Here is a 24,080-nt window from a genome sequence, read left to right as displayed (position 1 = left end):
TGGTTAAAAAAAAAATCCTAGGGAGTTCCTTTCATGGCTCAGTAGTAACAAACCCGACTAAGATCCATGAAGATGAGGGTTTGATCCCTGGCCTCTCTCAGTGGGTTAAGGATCCGGCGATGCCGTGAGCTGTGGTGTAGGTCACAGACGTGGCTCCGTTCCAGTGTTGCAATGGCTGTGGCTTAGGCTGGCAGCTGCAGCTCCGATTCAACCCCTAGCCTGGGAACCTCCATATGCTACAGATGCAGCCCTTAAAAAAAAAAAAGAAAAAAAGAAAAAAATTGTATAATTTTCAGTGCTGGATCAGTTCTAATGAAGCTCTAGGAAATGGAATTTATGTACAAGGGCTGACTCTAGGCTTCTAGTGCTATTACTGTTATTCTTAGCAGCAGTAGTACTTTCATGCCACTTCGGTATCGCAGTGTGTAGCTGGAACTTGTCCTTGTGTTAAGAGATGCATCACCAGTAGCCTCACTTGGCTTAATCAAATAAGGGAAAACAGCCCCACAGCACTGTTGTACCAGAAAGTGGGTTCGCGAGTCCACTCCCTGCCGACTTTTGGAACCCAGCAGGTGGGATTGTGTTTGCATCGTTTGTTGGTCTCCTCATTCTTTCATTGCCTCAGTGACCCCCAAACAGCTGGAGAGCCTTTGTTTCCTGTCTCTTACTCCCGGGGCCGCCTCCCACCCCCGCCACCCAAACCTTTGTGGGCTGCAAGGAATATGTGTTGACTGTGCCTTTGAGGCATCTGAGGAAAGAGTGGGAAGAAGTGAAGACAAAGCCACTTTAACAAGAGCCGCAGCAGGGAGCTGGGGGCTGGAGGAGAGGAGACGGGGCAGGAAGGATTGGGAGGAGGGGATTGAGAGAGGACGGGAGGTGAAACTCGCCAGCTTCCCTGGAACGAATGCGCGTGCGAGGCGTGGTTCTAAACACTCAAGGTGCCTTTATTTCATCATTATCACCCTTGTGTGAGATATGAGGGACCTGCAGCACGAAGGGAAGTGATTTTTCAGTTGCCAAGTAGCCGTTTTCAGGGATTAAACCTCAGCAGTTGGACTCTTAGTTTATGCCCTTAACCGTCATATTGGACCGAACAGAGGGGGGAGCGAAAAATCACAACTCGAAGGTGGGCTGGGAGCTTTCAGTGAGTCCCCCCAGCCCTGCTCCCACCCCTGCATTAGTATTCCAGCTGTTGAAGCCCACGTGCTGCTTTTCATGGAGCACGGAGTTCCCAGGCCAGGGATCAGATCTGAGCTGCCGGTGCAGCCTACAGCGCAGCTGCGGCAGTGCTGGACCCTTAACCCACTGTGCGGGGCCGGGGATCCAGCGTGGATCCCAGGGCTCCTGATGATATATAGTCACGCCATAGTGGGAACGCCAAGCCCATATACTCTTGTTCTTTCTATTTTCCCTTCTCTCCATAATCAATCGGTTGCCATCACTTTATGTACTCCAAAAGAACTTTTAAAATTCTTTGCAGAAATGGAAGGGTAGAGCTCGAAGCTGCTTATTCCATGGGACCCTGACAGTTTTAAAAATCAGAGTGCATTTTGCAATTCAGAGGATCCTTATTGCCAGGTTTTTGCACCCATGGGAAAACCACCACCACTCTTGTCTTTTTTTTTTTTTTTTTTTTTTTGCATTTTGTCCTTCTGGTGGCTGAGACCAATATGGGACGACACTCTGTGGTTGCTTTGAGTTCCTTTGGAGTAAGGGGATGAGCCTGCTGCAGTGGGATGGAATTCAACTGTATTACTAGGCACTGCCAGCGGTTATGGGGCTCAGAATAAAAGCTCCTGCTCTCACCTCTTCCAAAGATCCCAAAGACCTGCTTTCTCAGAAAGAAAACAAATAGCAGTTCTCTTTGTTCTGTCCAGCCAAGGGTGGAACCAGGAGCATGACACATTTCTCAAAAATGTATTTCCTAAGAACTCCCCTCTGACCCAAGCCAGAGACCATCCAAGGTCTGTCTCCTGCCATCTCAAGGACTAATCTGAATGTCATAAAACTGAAAACCTTTTTATCTTTTAAAAGTTATCAATTCTCACACCAAGTGCTTAATTTGATAGCTACGAAGACAGGTCAGGTCTGGCTTCCCTTAAAGGTCTCGGTGAAATTTGCTGTACCCTCGTGTCCATCTTCAGTCAACCATGTTGAAAGCACGAATGTTCTGTTCTTTTCTAGGTGCTCTAGAAATACAGCCAGCGAGCGTGCTGGCCAAGTTAAAAAGAATGCGATTCGCTGGACCAAGACATTTTCCTTGCCAAATTAAGCCCGTGGCCTCTGTCGTGCTCTGGCAGTCTTGGTTGGGAGAACGGTGGTGTGGTTTTGTCTAACTTCTAGTCTGATGCTCTTGAACTCAGAAGACACCGCAGGAGAATTTGGCTCCAGAAGGTGCCTGTGGATGTCTGAGTGTGTTCTTGAGTGTCAGGACTCAGTCCGGGCAGGAGGTCTAGCTCTTAGGTTCTAGGCAATTGAGTGGAATAAATCCTCCAGGTTTCTTTTCTGTTTAATAGAATAAATGTGATTTGATCCAACCAGATTACTACAAACGTTTGACTAATTATTATTATTATTATTATTTGCTTTTAAGGGCTGCACCTGTGGCATATGGGGGTTCCCAGGCTAGGGGACGAATCAAAGCTGTAGCTGCTGGCTTACACCACAGCCACAGCAGTGCAGGCTCCAGGAGCGTCTACAACCTGCACCACAGCTCATGGCAACGCCAGATCCCTAAACCACTGAGCAAGGCCAGGGATCGAACCCACATCCTCATGGATACTAGTCGAGTTCATAACCCTCTGAGCCACAACAGGAACTCCTTAACCTTAATTATTGATTCATATTTTGGTTCACATTTCCAATAAGGTTTTTTTGTTTGTTTTTAAAAAAATTTTTTTAGTCACATTGATTTTAAACTCCATGAAGTCAGGTAACTTGTTTTTCACATAACGTGTTTTTCCTTCATCTGGAAGACTATTTTCTAGGGGTTTTTTTTGTTTGTTTTGTTTTGTTTTTTTTGTTTTTTTAGGGCCGAGCCTTTTGCATATGGAGACTCGAAGGCTAGGGGTCTAATCGGAGCTACAGCTGCCGACCTACACCATAGCCACAGCAATGCCAGATCCTTAACCCACTGAGTGAGGCCAGGGAGTGCAACCTCATGGGTCCTAGTTGGATTCGTTTCCACTGCGCCACAACGGAAACTGCTCTAGCTATTTTTTAGAGATGGTGTGTGTAGCGGTTGAAGACTGAAGTTTCCTTATTTTCTGCAGATCCTGGCCTGGCCACTTGCTGGCTGTGCAGCTTTGGGCAAGTTCCTTAATCTCTGGGGGCCCAGTTGGGGATGCCAGAGGATGCTGAGTGAATTAAGTGAGATCCTCCACCTAAAGTGCCTGACAGTCAACATTTAATGAATGGGAATGGGTATTACTATGTTTCTATTCATGTCATTTTATAGCTTTTTAATAGTAAACAAGAGAGTGAGACACAGAGACCAGTACAGTGGTTTTTATGAATAGAGCAACTAAAAGACTGAAATAAATCAAAACCTTATTCTTCAAAGAATGGTTGCAGAAACCAGATGTTTAGCCTAGAAAAGAAGAAGGAAATACAGAAACTATGGTAACTGTTGTCCAGTATCTCAGGGGAGCCTGCCTTCTATTACAAATTTATTTTAACCATCAGAAAGACAACAGAAGCCTGGAAAAGCATTCCATTTGTTAGTTAAAATGAATCTTTCTATAACTTTTTCTGAAGTGTGTATGATTCTGAAATTCTAGGCAACAGGGACTTGTACTCAAAGACCAAGGGTAATTAAGACACATCAATTCTAGTTCGTTCCATTCATCACTGGTGGCATTCTCATTTTAGTTACGGAGTGGCTTTCTTCCAGGGAACCTAAAATTCTTTACACACATAGCCTCATCCTTTGGTATAACATGGTGCTGTGTTAATCCCATTTTTCCACATTTGATTTAAGATCTTCCTGCCCATGGCAGTTCCTTTCATGGCTCAGAGGAAGCAAATCTGACTAATGTCCATGAGGACGCAGGTTCGATCCCTGGCCTCACTCAGTGGGTTAAGGATCTGGTGTTGCCGTGAGCTGTGGTGTAGGTTGCAGACGTGGCTTGGATCTGGTGTTGCTGTGCCTGTGGCTGGTGGCTACAGCTCTGATTCGGCCCCTAGCCTGGGAAGCTCCATATGCCGTTGGTGTGGCCCTAAAGAGACACACACAGGAAAAGATCTTGCTGCCCGGGGTATGTTCTGTGGAGCAGCAGCATTGCCATCACCTGGGAGCTCCCAGGGAAATGCAGACTCTCAGGCCCCGCCTTAGACCTCCTGAATCAGAGTTTGTATGTATTTTTTTTTTTTTTTTTTTTTTTTTTTTGGTCTTTTTGCCATTTCTTGGGCTACTCCCGGGGCACATGGAGGTTCCCAGGCTAGGGGTCTCATCGGAGCTGGAGCCGCCGGCCTATACCACAGCCACAGCCACTCGGGATCCTAGCGGTGTCTGCAACCTACACCACAGCTCGCAGCAATGCCGGATCCATAACCCCTGAGCAAGGCCAGGGATCGAACCCGCAACCTCATGGTTCCTAGTCGGATTCATTAACCACTGCGCCACGACGGGAACTCCCAGAGTTTGTTTGTTTGTTTGTTTGTTTTTGTCTTTTGTCTTTTTGTTGTTGTTGTTGTTGCTATTTCTTGGGCTGCTCCCACGGCATATGGAGGTTCCCAGGCTAGGGGTTGAATCGGAGCTGTAGCCACCGGCCTTCGCCAGAGCCACAGCAACGCGGGATCTGAGCTGCGTCTGCAACCTACACCACAGCTCACGGCAACGCCGGATCGTTAACCCACTGAGCGAGGGCAGGGACCGAACCCTCAACCTCATGGTTCCTAGTCGGATTCGTTAACCACTGAGCCACGATGGAAACTCCAGAGTTTGTATTTTTAACAAGCTCCCTGATGATTCAAGTGCGTATTAAAATTTGAAAAGCAGGAGTTCCCGTGGTGGTGCAGCGGAAAAGAATCCGACTAGGAACCATGAGGTTGCAGGTTCCATCCTTGGCCTTGCTCCGTAGGTTAAGGATCCGGTGTTGCCGTGAGCTGTGGTATAGGTTGCAGACACGGCTAGGATCCCTCGTTGCTGTGGCTGTGGTGTAGGCCAGCGGCTCCAGCTCCGATTCGACCCCTAGCCTGTGAACCTCCATATGCCGTGGAAGTGGCCCAAGAAATGGCAAAAAGACAAAAAAAAAAAAAAAAAAAAATTTGAAAAGCAGCATTCAAGACGCCAACGTTCACTGTGTTTTGGAATCCATTGGCAAGCAGAGTTTCTGCCTGGCCTGGGATTCGTAGCTTTTGTTGCTAATATAAGAGAGATACTCTCACTCCTTTCTTCCCTGCCATGCTTCAAAGCCCCCTCTGCCACCCTGGGGCCTCTGATGGTCCCTGGGGCCTCTGATGGTCCCTGTGTCCCCTGTTTTCTTCTTAGGCTTTTAATTTTTTTTTTAATTTTGTTTCTAATTTTTTTAATTTTTATTTTTAGGGCCACACCTTTGGCATATGGGTGTTCCTGGGATAGGGGTCGAATCAGAGCTGCAGCTGCACCAACACTGGATCCTTAACCCACTGAGCGAGGCCAGGGATAGAACCTGTGTCCTCATGGATACTAGTCAGATTTGTTTCTGCTGAGCCATGGCAGGAACTGCTTTGTCAGGTTCTTAACCCACTGAGCCACAGTGGGAACTCCTCAGTAGGCTTTTTGCTATGCCCCCATATGCTTTTGTTCTTTAAGATTTTGTCCATTTAATTTCTTCTTAAGGGCTCTTGAACTTGAGCTTTTTATTTCTTAATTTTAACATGGCATTTCAGTCTGGTGACAATTTTGTTTTATTTATTTTATTTTTTATTTTTTTTGTCTTTTTGCCATTTCTTGGGCCGCTCCCGCGGCATATGGAGGTTCCCAGGCTAGAGGTCGAATCGGAGCTGTAGCCACCGGCCTATGCCAGAGCCACAGCAACGTGGGATCCGAGCCATATCTGCAACCTACACCACAGCTCACGGCAATGCTGGATCGTTAACCCACTGAGCAAGGGCAGGGACCGAACCCGCAACCTCATGGTTCCTAGTCAGATTCGTTAACCACTGCGCCACGACGGGAACTCCAGCTGACAATTTTAGAGACAAAACGCACATGGTACCTATTTAATAATGTTTTACAAAGCACCAGTTGTCATTAAAAAAAAGGGATCTTCCTGAGATGAGGCTGTCTGTAAAATATGGAAGGAATTTGTGGGTCATTTGGGAACTGATGGAGAAGTATATTTCAGCTTGCTCTAAAAGGTCCTTCCTCAAACTGCTTCCATACAACTCCGCAATTAAAGCGCAGAGAATTCTCAGTTTGCTTCACGAGTGACATGGAAAGAGAAATTTATAGGGTAATAGTGACATTGAGAAGAAGTAGTTCTTTAAGAGAACTGCGTTTTTCATAGGTACCTGGAAACGTTTCCAGCTTTTATAATGAACAGATGTCTTTTTCTCTCATGATTAGTAAGGTTTTGGAAATGAGTAGGAACAACTTGGTGGAGTTCCTGATGTATATTTCAAAACATTTGGGATCTCCTTGTTAAGTATGATGTCTTAAGAGCTGCTGGCACTTGTATTTTTGCTACTCGTAAGAAAACATTTAGTATTTCTGTACCTTGCAGCCGTTTTGTAGACATGAATGTGACCTGAAATTCGTGTGTCTGCGTATACTTTACCTTCATGTGTCTTGTTTATTTCAGTAATTTTCACTCTTTAGGTTACAGCTCTCTGTCTCTTTTTCATTGTAACTGGATTTACTACGGATAAGAATAAACATTGTCATTTATGCCCTTCCAAGAATGATAAATGTAATTGCAGTACTAAAAAAAGCCTTTCCAGCTGAAGGAACAAACCGTGAAGACTGTGGTTTAAGTCTTTGTAAATGTATTTTTCCGCCTTTTCAATCTAAACCATACATTCGCGTTTGGTTGTGCTTCGCAGGTGTCCATTTTAAGAATTTTCTTGACTTTGTGGGCTCCCCGATCTCAGGCAGGACTCTTTCCAGTCCTGGGGGGAAAATTGCACTTTTTTTTTTTTTTTTTTCTTCTCGACCATGCTCGAGGCATATGAAAGTTCCCAAACCAGGAATCGTATCTGAGCTGCAGCTGCCACCTAGGCCATAGCTGTGGCCACACGGAATCCTTATCCACTAAGCCACAGCAGGAATTCCTGCACTTTCAAGTTTATTTTCACTTTTCATTTTGAGGTTTGAAACCTTCAAAGCACGATGCATTCTTCTCACCAGGATAACATGTATTGCCAATCTAACATCTAGAAATAGCTTGACTTGGAGGAGATACAAAGTCAATGGTCATAAAAAATAAAGAGAGGGGAAGAGAGAATGACAGGCGGGGAGAAAGATCGGTGGGTGTGGCCACAGAAACGGCACTTTTTGCCAACTCCACATGGTAATTGTTGCCCTTGAAGATCTTCGGAAAGGTCACACATGGGGTCCAAGGCTGCTGACACATGTGCTTGGCGGTCCAGGACAGCCCCGGCAGAGGCGGAAGAGAACTTCCTTCATTTGTTATTTCATTTGGCCAACTTTGATGGACTCCCTCCCTAGGCTAAGGAAGTCTGTGACAGTTGTGCAATAAGTCTTGGGGGCGGGGCTGGGGTCTTGTCACCCTTTGCTGTCTAGAGCAGCTTTTCCTACCCTTGACTCTCCCCAAGCTGAAAGGACCATTAGACGCAGTGTATAGATGTGGCTTGTCTCCGCTTCCACAGAGGGACCATGACTCGCATTCGATCTCGGTTTCTTTATTAGGAAAATGAGAAGTTGGCCGTGAAATAACCGTAGTCGTGGCTTCTAGCTCAGACCCTAGTTATTGTGTGGTTTGCTGAGGATCAGACAGCTCATGACAGATACTGGACGAGGGTTATAGGTCTAGACCTTTCTCTAACCATCCGGATTGCTGGAGTTGTAAATGTTCTGACAACAGCATAGCCGATCTCGCTGAAGGTAAAGCTTCCTGTCTCCACTGGCCCCGATTCTAGGGAAGAGTGGACGCCTGGTCTGGAGCGCCATCTTGGTCCTTGGCTCCATTCATGGGCCACACTTTCTTTAGTCCCTGGAATGGCAATTCTTCGAAAGGAAACACTATCCTCAAATATGCCCTGAGCCATCAAAAGGGCCTCATAGGTCGCACTGCCTGTGATTGTAATGCTGATTAAGTGAAAACATGTTGAAGCTTGACAACTGATTTTTTTTGGCATTGATGAAATAAGGCAGGTTAGACAGCTTTTCAGGACACTTCTGATAACCTTGTTATAAGTGAAAGACTTTTTTTTTTTGTCTTTTTTAGGGCCGCACCCTTGGCATATGGAGGTTCCCAGACTAGCCTACACCACAGCCGCAGCAATGTGGGATCCGAGCCCCATCTTCAACCTACACCACAGTTCATGGCAACGGTGGATCCTTAACCCACTGAGCGAGGCCAGGGATCGAACTTGCATCCTCATTGATACGACTCAGATCGATACTAGTTCGTTTTGGCTGAACCACGACAGGAACTCCGCAAAAGACATTTTAGAAGAAGAATCAGAAGAAAATAGGGTGCTGGAACATAATTATAGATTCCTGAGAGAAAGTGTTTGACTCAAGCTAAATTTTAGGTTGTCCCTGATTTATGAATGCGCTTCTTAGTAAATGCTTTCTTTGATTAGTTAGGAATTAGAGACAAATTTTAGAGGAGGACATTGTTATTATTGTTTTATAGCAGACTTTTGGTAAATTTCATTAAATGCCATTGGTTTTATTGGTGAACAGTTGAAACATATCTCCCGTATTGTGAACAAATCTGTGATAGTACAGACTTGAAATTAGAATCTTAGCGCAGGTCAGAGAGCTATGAAAGAAGGTAAAAATACGTAAATCACTTCCATTATTATGCACGATGCATGAAATTAATAATTTCTCTTCTGTATCTCGGTTGCTGAAATTAGTCTTAGCATTTCTATTTAATTTTTGGTATGACTAAGTTAATAAATGGTGGGGCTATGATTATGAGTGCTCTGGGGATATTTAGATATAATTTGATATGAGGAAATTAAAGGAATGTGCAAACTTGAGGCTGTATTGCTCCCTCATGGGTAAATCCAGTCATGTATCTCAGACAGAATTATAAATGCTGAGCTCTTTGATTTTTCCTGACTGGCTGATCTTGGAGTAATTTACAATTTACAACATGCTGTTCATGAAAGCCTGAAAACCAGAACCATACAGTTTTGCTATGGTGAAGTGGTTTTTATTTACATAGCAAACCCGGGACAGATTAGAGCAGATAACTCCTGCAAATCTTAAGGTAGTGAAAGTGGTAGCAGCGTTCAGATATAAATAAGTTACCTATTAGTCTGATTAAATGTCTCTGCTAGTTACATGATAAATAATACGTACCTTTCCTTGTTCACTCTTTTGAGTTTCCTTAGAGATGTACTTACTTGCTGTTCCCGTGTTTAAAGTCTCAGCAGCATTGCCACCTCCGCCCTGCACAGCTTTTTATTATAAAAAATTCCAACAGAGAGAAATTGAAGGAATAGTACAGTGAACTTCCATGTTTGTATTTACTGCCTCGATTCCTTAATTGTTGACGTGATGCTGCATATGCTTTATCTGAGTGGGGGGGGTATGTATATGTATATTTTTTTCCTGAACAATCTATGTTGTCACATTGGGGCAGGCAAACCTCATGATGCTTGCCCCCAACTTGGTTAACCATCTGTCTCAAAAATAAAGACATTGTCCTACCTAACCACAGTAACATTTCAAAATACGAAAGGTACTAAGACTTTTCTCATGATCCCTGATCACCAGTCTGTATTCACATCTCCCTGTTTCTCCAAAATGTCTTTCGTGATTGTCTTTTCCCTGCACTAAGATTCAGTCAGTGTTCATGCATTGCAATGGTACGGCCATAAGGGCTCTTTTGTTTTAGAATCTGGAACAGCTCTCTGACCTTTTTTTCTACGACAGTGACTTTTTAAAGAGACCCGGCTGCTTGCCTTGGAGACTCTTCCACCCTGGGGATGTGTCTGGTGGATTGTTTCCCTTGGAGCCATTCAGTTTTCTCCTGCCCCTGTATTTCCTACAAACCAGAAGTTAGGCATAGAGTGTGGAGGTGATTTTTTATTTTACTCTTTTTGGGGGTTGGGGGAGGAGACTAAGAAAAACTGAATGCTGGAGTTCCCGTTGTGGCTCAGCGGGTTAAGAACCTGACTAGTATCCATGAGGACGCGGGTTCGATCCCCGGCCTCGCTCAGTGGGTTAAGGATCTGGTGTTGTGGTAAACTGTGGTGTAGGTCGAAGACGTGGCTTGGATCCTACGTTGCTGTGGCTGTGGTGTAGGCCAGCACCTGCAGCTCGGATTCGACCCCTAGCCTGGGAACTTCCATATGCTGCAGGTGGGGCCCTAAAAAGACCAAAAAAAAAAAAAAAAGGCAGAGATGGGGCGGGGGAGGAAGGAAGGAAGGAAGGAGTGAATGTTGCCTTTTCAGAGCAAGAGTCCTTAACACCCTTCCTAAATTAAGTGAAGAAGAATAATGGCTTTATTGGCAGGTAAGACATGGAAGTTTCTAGTTTCAGATACTCCAGGTGAAGTGATAAGTACGTGTGTACATCAGCGGACGTCCACTTTTGAGGAGCAGATGTGTGTCTTCTCTGAACGTAATTTTCTGTTGCCTGCGGTGTTTTATTTTCTGTGCGGGCTCTGCCGGCTGTCGCTGTGGAAACACGGGGACCTGCTTTCACTTTCCCAGGTTAAAGTTCCTTCCTGCCTGAACAGGCGGATTGGCCCTCTGGCCTTAAAATGTCAAGCTAAGTCCACTTCTTTTTGCATGCCCTGCAGCCGAGCCTACCCTTTGCTATAAATGGCAAAGTTACTGAATTGCCGTGGCTCCACGCCAAATGCTGGAAATAATTTTAGGATCTAAAAACACAGCATTCATAGGAAAATATTTATTTTACGGGCTTTCGATAAGCACGTAGGCATGCTGTTCATTTTCCTAATGAATTAGTTCCTTTTTTTCAGTTGTGAGAAGAAACCTTCATTAAGATCTAATTTGTTGGAATGGAAATGGTTCCAGTAGGATTATTATGACTTCGTTGCGACTCCCTTCTGGAAGGGCATCATGAAATGGATACTTTAATCAAATTTGAGGGAAGAGGAATATAACTGCGCATATGCATAAAGAGGAAAGGCAGCTTCCAGCATTCATTTTTAAATATTATTTTCTCAGCTAAAGCTCCAGGCTAGCCACCAGGTTCCTAAAGGCAATTAAGAAGAGAGTTAGGATTTTGGAGATCTTTGTGTCCCAAATCTAATTAAGTTCAAGTTCTTAGACCTAGAAGGGGCCAGAGAAAGCCAGCAGGTCAAGCCCTTTGCCTTTAGGCAAGTACGATATTAATCCTTATATTCTTAGGTAAGAATTTGAAAGCAATAAATGGTGCTTTGAAAAAAATGAAGGAGCACAGAGGACTGGAGCCTGGATTGTCTTTTTTTTTTTTTAATTGCAGTTTTCCTTCCCTAATAGTAGGTTTTTTTGTCCATTCAATTCATTAGGTTCATATCAAGGAAAATAACATTGACTGTTGGAGAAATTAGAGACATTCAGCCATCGGTTTGCAACTTAAGTCTTTGTGGCGGAGTCCTTCTTGAAGTTTGGAACAGAACTGGGTGGAAAATGTCCCTGGTTTTCAAGGCTTCCCTGGCGTCATTTGGTGTTTGAATCAAAAATAGAATCTTGTTTTAAAACCGTCAGAATAGGCACAGTTCCCACCCAGCAGTGCTGCTTGTGGCTCAGTCCATATTTTGAACACAGCAGCTGAGTGCTGAGGCTCCTCAACGCTTTTGACTGATGTTCACATTTGGTTAGGTTTTTATGAATCTTTTTTTTTTTTTTTTTGTCTTTCTTTTAGGGCTACACCTGCGGCATAGGAAGGTTCCCAGGCCAGGGGTTTAATCAGAGCTGCAGCTGCCTGCCTACACCACAGCCACAGCCACAGCCACAGCAATGCGGGATCCGAGTCTGTGACCCACACCACAGCTCATGGCAACACTGGATCCCTAACCCACTGAGCAAGGCCAGGGATTGAACCCACAACCTCATGGTTCCTAGTCGGATTCGTTTCCGCTGCACCACGATGGGAACTCCATGTTTGGTTAGATTTTTAAAGTAGATCATCTCACATTCTTGGAGAATGGTGGTCTCCTGACTTTGGATGGCTTTTTTTTTGTTAAAAATGGTAGCGTTCCTGATTCAGAGTGAGCCACGGCTGAGAGGCAGCAGTTTCTGGGAGATTTCGCTGCCAGTTAACCCCTGAAAACATAATGCCCGTGCCAGTGTTTAAGTGATACATGGCACTGTGTCATTCCATCCTTACAGCCTCTGGATTTGCCTTTCCAGTTCAGAAGAGGCTGGACACTGGGGGTGGGGTGGGAGCGCAGAGCTAACATTACTGCCTGCCCTGTCCCCCCTAAGGCTCTGTGTCTTTTATATGTCTTTTTTTTTTTTTTTTTTTTTTTTGCTATTTCTTGGGCCGCTCCCGCGGCATATAGAGGTTCCCAGGCTAGGGGTCGAATCGGAGCTGTAGCCACTGGCCTATGCCAGAGCCACAGCAACACGGGATCCGAGCCGCGTCTGCAACCTACACCACAGCTCACGGCAACACCGGATCGTTAACCCACTGAGCAAGGGCAGGGACCGAACCCGCAACCTCATGGTTCCTAGTTGGATTCGTTAACCACTGCGCCATGACGGGAACTCCTCTTTGTCTTTTATATGGACATGAGGGTTCCCTATGACAGGCACACAGGCCTTTGGAGTCACAGTGATCTGGGTAATTTATTTCATCCTCGATGTCTCAGTTTCTTATCTATAAAAGGAGATTATAGGAGTTCCGGTTGTAGCGCAGTGGAAACAAATCCTACTAGGAACCTTGAGGTTGCTGGTTTGATCCCTGGCCTGTCAGTGGGTTAAGGATCCGGCATTGCCATGAGCTGTGGTGTAGGTCACAGACGTGGCTCGGATCTGGCGTGGCTGTGGCTGTGGCGTAGACCTTCGGCTGCAGCTCCAATTGGACCCCTAGCCTGGGAACTTCCAAAGCTTCGGGTGTGGCCCTAAAGAGCAAAAAAAAAAAAAAAAAAAAAGCCCCAAAACAAACAATTATATTGCTAGAATATGTTATGCATTTAGCCAGTCTGTTACAAGTGGTACTTAGCATCACCCCACTTATATGTCTGCCAGTTTAATTATTTTAAACCACTCATGGGATCACCTCATTCCCATCCCTTGGTCTTAGAGCTGAAGACCCTTGTGTGGTCCCTCCTGCTGTGGACTCACATGTCACCTCCTAGGTTTGGGAATTTCCCTGGTGGCTCAGCAGATTAGGGATCTGCCCTTGTCACTGCAGCGGCTTGGGCTGCAACAACGCTGAACATTCAACGCTGCTGAATTTCTGGCTTCCCTAGGTTTGGGTCTTTTCTCTACCTAAAACCTCCTCAACACCTGCTTTCTCACACCCTCAGCCCCCTACCCCACCCCCCGGTCTCCACCTGCTCAGAAATCCCCTGGTTCCTTCTGAGACTTGCACCTCCAAAGTAGTCTTTCTTGTTTCCTGCTGGCTGTTTTCCTCTGAATTGCTAACTCCTATGTTTATAGCTTGTCTTAAAACCCTAAGCAAGTTTATTTAGAAGTCAAGTCATTAAAAAAAATTAAACAAAGTTCAGGACGTCCATTTATTTAGTATGCAAGTTTATCAGTGTATTTTCAAAACAGTTTCAAAAAGAATTGAAACAAATGTTTGTTGCTCCCAAGGAGTTTTATTTCTTTATGTTTTCGTCCTCCTAAAACCTGATTTTAGTTAGACAAGTGTCATTAACTGGAACATGCCATTCTTCAGACCTTTCTGGGAATCCTAGTACTTGGTAGCTGATTCGGTCATGCTGCAAAATACAAAGGCAGAAATGAAAAATCTACACAGAGAGTCGCTGAGTCTTAGGACCAGGAGCGGTCACCGTGACTTTTGTGCACCATCGCTGTGATCCGAATAAAGCACCATCTCAGCTAAGTGAGGCAAGCTTCTGAATAAATGTGTTCCCTCGGTTGATCCAAATGGCTTGTTTTTCTCGAGGCTGCCTCGTGACCCAGTGGACACGCCTGTGCATTGGCACACCTGTGCCCCTCAGTGCCGCTGCCCTGCCAGGCGCGTGATCCAGGTGGGGGCCAACCCGAAGTTGGTGCGCTGCCCAGGTGAGGCTGTTGCTGCCACTACGTCAGGTCCAGGGAGCAGGGCGTTTCCCCGGGGGGACCTGTATTTCACTCCCATCAGCTGCTTCTGCCCTGCTGAAATTTAAACTCGCTCTGATCTGATTTTCTCTTTGTTCCCTGTGGTCGTTTTGGTTCTGTTGGCTCACAATAATGATGGAGAAAAAACACTGCGTTTTTTGGTATTTTTTGGTTAGGTATTTTTCTCCTCTGTTATTACCTGTACAGACATACCTCGTTTTAGTGCTCTTGATATATTGTGTTCTGTAGAGACTGCACTTTTTACCAATTGAAGGTTTGTGGTAAACCTGCCTCTAGAAAAATCTGTCAGTGCCCTTTTTTCCAACAGGATTTGCTCCCTTCATGTCTCTGTGTCACATCTTGGTAATTCTCACAATATTTCAAACTTTTTCATTGTTATGTTAGTTACGGTAATCAGTGGTCTTTGGTGTTACTGTTGCAAAAAGATGATGACTCATGAAGGTTCAGATGATGGTTAGCCTTTTATTAGCAATAGGGTGTTTTCACTTAAGGTCTGTGCGTATTTTACACATAATGCTCTTGCACACCTAATAGACTACAGAAGAGTGTGAACATAACTTTCATATGCCCTCGGGAAACAAAAATACTGTGTGACTCACTTTATTGTGATATTTGCTGTATTATGCTGGTCTGGAATTGAATCCTCATGATCTCCTCAAGCTATGCCTGTATAAAGCTAATTTTAATTTGATATGGTAACATGTAAAGATATCCTTAGGAATTAAGTATTACCACTTCCAATGTTATCAATTTGGAAAGGTGAAGTCATCAATATCATTATTTATCATGGGGTTCCCATCGTGGCTCAGTGGAAATGAATCTGACTAGTATCCATGAGAATGCAGGATCGATCCCTGGCCTCGCTCAGTGGGTTAAGGATCTGACATTGCCAAGCTGGTGTAGGTCACCAATGTGGCCTGGATCTGGTGGTGGTGTGGCTGTGGTGTAGGCAGTGGCTACAGCTCGGATTCAACCCCTCACCTGGCAACTTCCATATGCCGAGGGTGTGGCCCTAAAAAAAAAAAGGGACAAAAAAATTATTCATCAAAAGGGGCCCACCCACAGATGGCATTTACTATGTGCTAAGAAAGAACAGTTTTTAAAATTAAATTTAATATAGTTTTTTTTGGGGGGGGTCTTTTTTTTGCCTTTGTAGGGCCGCTCCTGCCTGCATATGGAGGTTCCCAGGCTAGAGGTCTAATCGGAGCTGTAGCCACCGGCCTACGCCAGAGCCACAGCAATGCGGGATCCAAGCCGAGTCTGCAACCTACACCACAGCTCACAGCTAATGACAGATCCTTAACCCACTGAGCAAGGCCAGGGATCGAACCTGCAACCTCATGGTTCCTAGTTGGATTCGTTAACCCCTGAGCCACAATGGGAACTCCCTAATATAGTTTTTTTAATTGAAGTATAGTGATTTACAATGTTGTCTTAGTTTCAGATATACAGCAAAGTGATTCCTACACACACACACACACACACACACACACACACACACACACACTTCCTTCCCTCAGAGGTTATTACAAGATATTGAGTATAGTTTCCTGTGATATATCCTTGTTGGTTATCTATTTTTTATATAGAAGTGTATATGTGTTAATCCCAAACTCTTTTTTTTTTTTTTTTTTTTTTTTTGTCTTTTTGCTTTTTAGGGCCGTACCCGCGGCATGTGGAGGTTCCCAGGCTAGGGGTCGAATCAGAGCTACAGCTGCCGGCCTATGCCACAGCAACGTGGGATCTGAGCTGTGTCTGCAACTTACACCACAGCTCACGGCAACACCGGATCCTCAACCCACTGAGTGAGGCCAGGGATCGAACCTGAAATCCCATGGTTCAGATTTGTTTCTGCTGTACCACGATGGGAACTCCCCTAACTCTTATCTCTCCTTTCCCCTTTCCTCTTTGGTAAACCGTATGTTTGTTTTCTAGGTCTGTGGTTCTGTTTGTTTTGTATGTAAGTTCATTTGTATCATTTTTTATTTTTTTATTATTAAAATTCTTTTGTTGTTTGATTTTAGGGCTGAACCTACAGCATATGGAAGTTCCTAGGCTAGAGGTTGAATTGGAGCTGCAACTGCCAGCCTACACCACAGCCACAGCAATTCGGGATTCGAGCTGAGTCTGCGACCTACGCCACAATGCCAGATTGTTAACCCACTGAGCAAGGCCAGGACTCGAACCTGCATCCTCATGGATAGTAGTTGGGTTTGTAACCAGCTGAGCCACAACAGGAACTCCCTGTATCATTTTAAAAAATATTCCGGAGTTCCCGTCGTGGCGCAGTGGTTAACGAATCCGACTAGGAACCATGAGGTTGCGGGTTCGGTCCCTGCCCTTGCTCAGTGGGTTAACGATCCGGCGTTGCCGTGAGCTGTGGTGTAGGTCGCAGACGTGGCTCGGATCCCGAGTTGCTGTGGCTCTGGCCTAGGCCGATGGCTACAGCTCCGATTGGACCCCTAGCCTGGGAACCTCCATATGCTGCGGGAGCGGCCCAAGAAGTAGCAACAACAGCAACAACAACAACAACAGACAAAAAGACAAAAGACAAAAAAAAAAAAAAAAATTATTCCATATTTGGAGTTCCTATCGTGGCACAGCAGAAGTGAATCCGACTAGGAACCATGAGGTTGCAGGTTTGATCCCTGGCCTTGCTCAGTGGGTTAAGGATCCAGCATTGCTGGGAGGTGTGGTGTAGGTTGAAGACTTGACTCGGATCTGGCGTTGCTGTGGCTGTAGTATAGGCCGGTGGCTACAGCTCCAATTAGACCCCTAGCCTGGAAACCTCCATATGCCGAGGGTGTGGCCCTAAAAAGCAAAAAAAAAAAAAAAAAAATTCCACACTTAAGTGATAGGGACAGTTTTTTTTTTTTTTTGTCTTTTGTCTTTTGTTGTTGTTGTTGTTGTTGTTGTTGTTGTTGCTATTTCTTGGGCTGCTCCCGCGGCATATGGAGGTTCCCAGGCCAGGGGTCGAATCGGAGCTGTAGCCACCGGCCTACGCCAGAGCCACAGCAACGCAGGATCCGAGCCGCATCTGCAACCTACACCACAGCTCACGGCAACGCCGGATCGTTAACCCACTGAGCAAGGGCAGGGACCGAACCCGCAACCTCATGGTTCCTAGTCGGCTTCGTTAACCACTGCGCCACGACGGGAACTCCGGGACAGTTTTAAGTGCTTTATATATTTAGCTTTCCCATTTAATTCTCACAATAATCCCATGAGGTAGTAGCTATTAGTATCCTCACTGAAGCACAGAAAGTTTAAGTAACTTAGCCAAAATCACACAGCCAGTAAATGACAGGACTGTGATTTAAACCCAGGGAGTCCGACTCCAGGAAACAAGTTAAGACATTCATTGTCTTTCTCTCGCCTACCTATAGTCTTGTTGTTTGGTACTAGATCCCTCTTTCATTTCAGGGGGAAAAAGTGGAAAATCTGTATTTAACAATAAAGCGTAGATTATAATAAATTTCCACACTCACAGGGAATTGTTCAAAAAGTGTATTTGCAGATAAGGTTTCTAAGAAAGCCACTGTAGGACAGACATGGGACCCTGGTTTTCTGATGAGTGCTCCTTATTCAAAGAAAAATTTAGTGAAGAGATTCTTACAGAATAACCAATGACGTTTTATCTCCCTGAAGAAGTAAAGATGCTTTGATTTAAAGCCGCTGTTGTGCTCTTTCCTTGAGGTAGAGAACTTTTAGGGCCACAGGACAGCTGCCCGCTGCGCTGGGAGTTTGGTGAAGCTGGTGGCCTCCAGCTGAATTTTGCAGTAGAATTTGTTATTTGAGGTTTCTCAAAGAGACTTCGTAAGTGACTGCTTCGTGTAGCTTTGATGAATAAGGCAATCACCAAATTCCGTGGCGACAAATTCTGAAAAAGACACTCACCCCCGCTTTCTAGTTGGTGCTTTCTAGAAATAAAACATGCCTCTGTCTGAAACGTGAAGACCATCCTAAGATCACATAACACGCGTGTCACTTTGGAAAACCTGATTGCCTCCAGTTTATGTGGCTCCGGTTTATATGGCTCTCCAGGCGACAGCTGTAAAGAAAGGCTCATAAACAGATTTTATCTGAGTCCCGTTCACACTGCGTTCAGTGCTGCTGCATTAACGTCCCCTCACTTTGTAGGCTCTGGGTTTTCTTCCTACCTTATTCTGAGTTAACAGTCTTTATTTTTATTTTATTTATTTATTTTTATTTTTAGGACCCCACCCAAGGCATATGGAGGTTCCCGGGCTAGGGGTCCAATTGGAGCTGTAGCCGCCAGCCTACACCACAGCCACAGCAACGTGGGATCCGAGCTGAGTCTGTGACCTACACCACAGCTCACGGCAACACCGGGACCTTAACGATCCTTAACCCACTGAGCGAGGCCAGAGATGGAACCCGAGTCCTCATGGATACTGATCGGGTTCATTAACTGCTGAGCTGCAATGGGAACTCCTATCTATTTATTTTAAACATTTTATTGGAGCATAGTTGACTTACAATGTTTTGTTAGATTCAAGGGCACAACAATCTGGATCAGTTCTCCATATACATATATCCATTTCTTCTCAGATTGTTTTCTCATATAGATTATTACAGAATATTGAGTAGATTTCCCTGGGCTATTCAGTGGGTCCTTGTTCCTTATCTCTTTTATTTCTAGTAGTGTGTATATATATTAATCCAAACCTCCTAATTCCCCCCCCCTCCGCCAAGTTTCCCTTTGGTAACCATAAATTTGGTTTTGAAATCTTGGAGTCTGTTGTGTGAATATGTTCTTTTGTATCATTTTTTTTGGGGGGGTCCTTTTGTCCTTTTTAGGGCCACACCCACAGCAAATGGAGGTTCCCAGGCTAGGGGTCCAATCGGAGCTGCAGCCACCGGCCTACACCAGAGCCACAGCAACGCGGGATCCGAGCCGCGTCTGCAACCTACACCACAGCTCACAGCAACACCGGATCCTTAGCCCCCCAGAACAAGGCCAGGGATGGACCCCGCAACCTCATGGTTCTTAGTCGGATTCGTTTCTGCTGTGCCGCAACGGGAACTCCTGTATCATTTTTTATTAGAGCCCCCATGTTGGTGATCTCATGGTATTTGGGTTTCTCCGTCTGATGAGCGTGCAGTCTTTATTGAATAACCATTTTCATGATGATCATTTTCAGGTTTGCTCTCACCCCTCGTTCACTGAAGGTTCATTTCATACCATCCCTGAACCTTCCTGGCTTTGTTCTCTCAACCCCCTCCTCCCCCATTTGCTCATGGCAGGCGGGTAGGAACGTGGTGACGCTGGATCACACATCTTCTTTCTCTGGGGAGCCAGAGGAGGAACAGGCCTGGGGGCAGCTGTTGGGAGAAACCAGAGCTTTCCAAGTTGTGCTGCTGCGAAACTGCCCATCTTGTAATAAGCTCGCCTCCTCGCCACTCACGCCCCGGACCTGCCCTATGTCTCCGTCCATTTCTGGATTCTGCCCCAGGCCGTGTGCCTGTCTCCACCTGGCACCTGCAGAATGGGCAGGAAGTAACCGGACGCGATGTGCGATGCGTGTCAGCGTTGTCACCTAGGAGGCGTGGTGGCTGTACCCCAAACTTCTCGGCTCTCTGAGGTTTTTTACTGACATCTCTTCTGCCTGAGCATCTCCAGCTGGTGCTGAAGCCGCATCTGCCCCTTACCCTTCCACCTGCCTTTTTGTTTGAAATGTAATTGAGGTTTCATTTGTTTTTAATGGTGAACTCCATAGAGGAAGGGGGCTTCTAGCTGTGACTCAGGCTTAGTTCCTATGTCCTAATTCTGCATTTCTGGAGTGTTTGCACCTGACAGGAATTGACTCAAGGAAACAAAAAGAACAGGAAAGGCCCTAGGCACCCAGTGGTTGGCCCAGACACAGAATGTTTGCAAAATCAGCCACGTGACATCTAAGGCCTGGCTCGACCTTTTTTCTTTGAATATTTTATGTAGTAGGAAAGGGGACGTTAAAGTTGGGAAAGTAATTAAGAATGACAGACATCTCTTTCCACGTAATAAATCATAACTTTAATTCTCAAGCTTTTTTAGTTGTAGCATCAAAAGTCTTTCAACAGCTGTAAAAAAAAGACTAAAAACCACCGTATCTTCTCCACAGTGTTTGTCCAATCGTTGCCTATTAGAAACGCAACGTCAGTTTCTCCTGCCAGACCTTTTATAGGAGACTTTATCTTCTCCTGACCAAGGCTTATGAAATTCCACAGGAGTAGAATAAAGGTGAATTTTGTTTGGGGGAAGAAAAAAAAAGGCTTTACAAAAGTAAGCAGTTACTGAGTTCCCGTCATGGCGCAGTGGAAACGAATCCGACTAGGAACTATGAGGTTGCGGGTACGATCCCTGGCCTCACTCAGTGGGTTGAGGATCCGGTGTTGCCTTGAGCTGTGGTGTAGGTTGCAGATGTGGCTTGGATCTGGTGTTGCTGTGGCTGTGGTGCAGACTGGCAGCTGTAGCTTCGATTAGACCCCTAGCCTGGGAATCTTTATATGCCGCGGGTGCGGCCCTAAAAAGACAAAAGACAAAAAAAAAAAAAAAAAAAAAAGACAAAAAAAAAAAAGAAAAATGTAACCAGTTTTGGGACTTTCAAAAAGCAGAAGTTTCAAAAAGCCATGGTTCCTATTTTCGTACTGGACTGGAAGAAGGCGGAGCTGAGACCCGAATAGTGGTGCTGGGGGAGGGGGTTTGAGTCACAGTCAGAAGCACGTCTTGAGTGCTTATTGGTTTCATTCCAAGCCAGTGTTGGGCTGGTGAAGTCTCACCTTTCCCTGCAGCTCTGAAGAAACACTATGATCCCAGGGCACGCCACCCCCCCCCAGTGGTGGGGACCTGCGTCCTGTCCTGTACCCCCGAACGTTTTCTGCCTCAAAGAGGCAGCGTGAATGGTGCACTCTGATTCAGTGACAATAAATCTGAGTCTTTATTTTTCCAGAGAGATAAAAAAAATCATTTGTTATTTTGCAAGGATCCCATATCAGTTGCATTATGTCTGTTGTATGTTTCCATTTCCGTGATGGAAGATGCTTGGTGTGACCATGAATATAAGTAGGAGAAAACCGGGCATCTTTTCATCCTGCGTTTTTATCTTAAGCATATGGGTGGAAAGGAACTATTCTGAAAAACAGAGATATCTTTGTTAGTGTGTGAAAGAACGCCAGCGACTTCTAACTTGAAGTTACATTCAGATGAGACTTTAAAGGCATGAATAGACAAAGGGAATGATTTTGAGGAAGTGCCTTCTGGAGATGGTGGGAAATCCCGTTGTGGGTAGACAGGCGGCTGGTGATTGGATCAGAGCCCCTCAGATGTTGTGGTGGCAGAAGCTGGTGGTCAGACCATTAGTCCATGGTGATTGGCGCCTTGCCTGCTGGATTTGGGGGAGTGAGGGGTGCATTTGCAGTGCCTCCCACAGATGGTCATTTGTGTGCACTGTATGCAGCTCAGAACACCCGAATTTTCAAGTGGCCTTTAAAAGGTTTGCATAGACTTCATATTAATTACTCTAAGTCTAGGAAAGTTTCCAAGTTGCCTAATACAGCTGGTCCTTGTTATTCGAGGGTTCCGTATTTGTGAGTTTTCCTACCTGCTCAGATTTGTTTTTTGCCCCCAAATCAGTACTTCTGTTGCTCTTGGGCTCATTTGCAAATGTGTAGACTGGCAAAAAAATTTGAGTTGCTGGAGGCAATGCTCTACCTTCTTGTTTCAGCTCTCGATCTAAACAAGCAGCCGTTTTGCTGTGGTAACACGCTTTTTGCATTTCTGAGCTTTCCTTCACTGATTTCACTGTTTAAATGCCCCCAAGCGTCGTGCCCAAGTCCTGTCTGTGTTTCTGAGTGCAAGAAGGCTTGAGGTGCCTTTTGGAGAAACTGCATGTATCAGGCAGGTGTTGCAGGGCCGTGGGCTGTGAGTACAGTGTGGTAAGGAAGGAATCCGTATCCTGTGTCGCGTAAGGTGTTTTTAAACCAGAAACGCACGTAAAACAAGATTGCTCTGTTCAAGTTGACCTTCCAGAACAGAACACAACTAGCATATATAATGAGGATCAGCTTTATTTATTTATTTACTTTTTCTGTCTTTTTTTGCTATTTCTTTGGGCCGCTTCCGAGGCATATGGAGGTTCCCAGGCTAGGGGTCGAATCAGAGCTGTAGCCCCCGGCCTACGCCAGAGCCTCAGCAACGTGGGATCCGAGCCGCGTCTGCAACCTACACCACAGCTCATGGCAACGCCGGATCGTTAACCCACTGAGGGAGGCCAGGGATCGAACCTGCAACCTCATGGTTGCTAGTCGGATTCGTTAACCACTGCGCCACGACGGGAACTCCAGGATCAGCTTTAGATAAGAGCTTCTCTTCTCCCCCTCCCGCCCCCAAAGTTGGACAAGCGTAGTTAGAGGCCAAACCAGATGACCCTCCCCAACAGCACCCAACATTCTGGGAACCCCTGGGAGGTTTTGATCCCATGTTATAGTTGGTCTGTCACTGCAAGGGCGGATCTGTGTTGGTGTGCAGTTCCGCAACCCCAGGTACGCTAAAAGGACAGCAGAATTCGAACGTCACAGTTTTTGAGGCGGTTTCAAAGTAAGTCAGTGTCTGGTACACGCTTTCCTCCACAGGTTCCAGAAACACTGCTCTTTCTTTGTGTGCGAAGTGGCCTCTTTGGCACCTTGCTCGCGTGGTTTCCTCTGGCCTTCTTGCAGCCGGGGTGCCTCAGTTCAGCGCACAATCCGAATAAAAATAGACAGCACAGGAACTTGCCTGTCTAGAGGAAAGAGATGGTTGCAGATTTTTAGAAGGTTTTGCGTCTGAGTGGCTGATACATTACAAGCTCAAAAAAAAAAAAAAAAAAAATCCAGTTTCAGAAAATTCAAAGGAAAAATTTGTCTGTCTTTTTAGACTCCCCATGCCTTTTTCTTTTGTAATTTCACACCCCATCCCCACCCCTGAGAGAAAAAAAAGGACACAAACAAAACAGCCCTGTTCTGTGTTTTGAGGAAATGGATTGGGGAGGCTGTTTGGTTAGACAATGAATTAAAGATTCAGAACTTCCTGGATGGGCTTTTTGGAAGGGAAATGTGTGTGGCTGCAAAGCCTGAGATTCAGCTTCCACAGGACACTTGAAAAGTTTGTTCTCAGGAGCTCTCTGACGGCCTAGGGGGTTGAGGCTCCTGCATTCTCACTGCTGTGGTTCTGGTTGCTGCTGTGCGGCGTAGGTTCAGTCCCTGGCCCAGGAATTCTCACTTACTGCCTGTGTGGCAAAAAAGAAAAAAACAAACAAACAAACCAAAAAACCCCAAAAGACCAACCAAGAGAGAACCTGAAATATACGTTGCAACTCTCATTTAAAAAAAAAAAAAAATGGTGTTCTCTGTGTCAGAACCACAGGTTAACACTATGGTACATAAAACTCCAGAGCTAAACGTTGTTTGTATATATATAATATATAATGTATATTTTTTAATCTCTCTCTCTCTATTTTTTTTAGTTGTGATAAAATATATATAAAATTGACCACTTTAACCACTTTTAAGTGTACGGTTCAGCAGTGTTAAGTGTGTTCACAGGTTATTGTACAGCCAATCTCCAAAACTCTTTCATCTTGCAAAACGGAAGCTCTGTACCCGTTAGCTACTAACTCTCCACTCTCCCCACCCCTCAGACCTTAGACATCACCCTC

General features: G+C 45.3%; 1 protein-coding gene and 1 long non-coding RNA gene across 10 annotated transcripts in view; both read left to right on the top strand.

Annotated features, from left to right (window-relative positions):
• LRCH1 (leucine rich repeats and calponin homology domain containing 1) overlaps positions 1–24,080 on the top strand; it is a 217,471-nt gene that overhangs the window by 27,644 nt on the left and 165,747 nt on the right. The window lies entirely within an intron of this gene.
• LOC146398579 (uncharacterized) lies at positions 17,332–23,269 on the top strand. Its single transcript, XR_014819491.1, has 2 exons — positions 17,332–19,154; positions 20,881–23,269. It is a non-coding gene; the product is annotated as an uncharacterized LOC146398579 (long non-coding RNA).

The sequence above is a fragment of the Sus scrofa genome, chromosome 11, assembly GCF_054392235.1.
Source record: "Sus scrofa isolate SSC_HxYL_T2T_F1_AM1 chromosome 11, Sscrofa_HxYL_maternal_Yorkshire_Landrace_v2.0, whole genome shotgun sequence".
Lineage (NCBI taxonomy): Eukaryota > Metazoa > Chordata > Mammalia > Artiodactyla > Suidae > Sus > Sus scrofa.
Note: the sequence above shows the minus strand (reverse complement) of the source record. Positions and strands in the feature narration are given on the sequence as shown.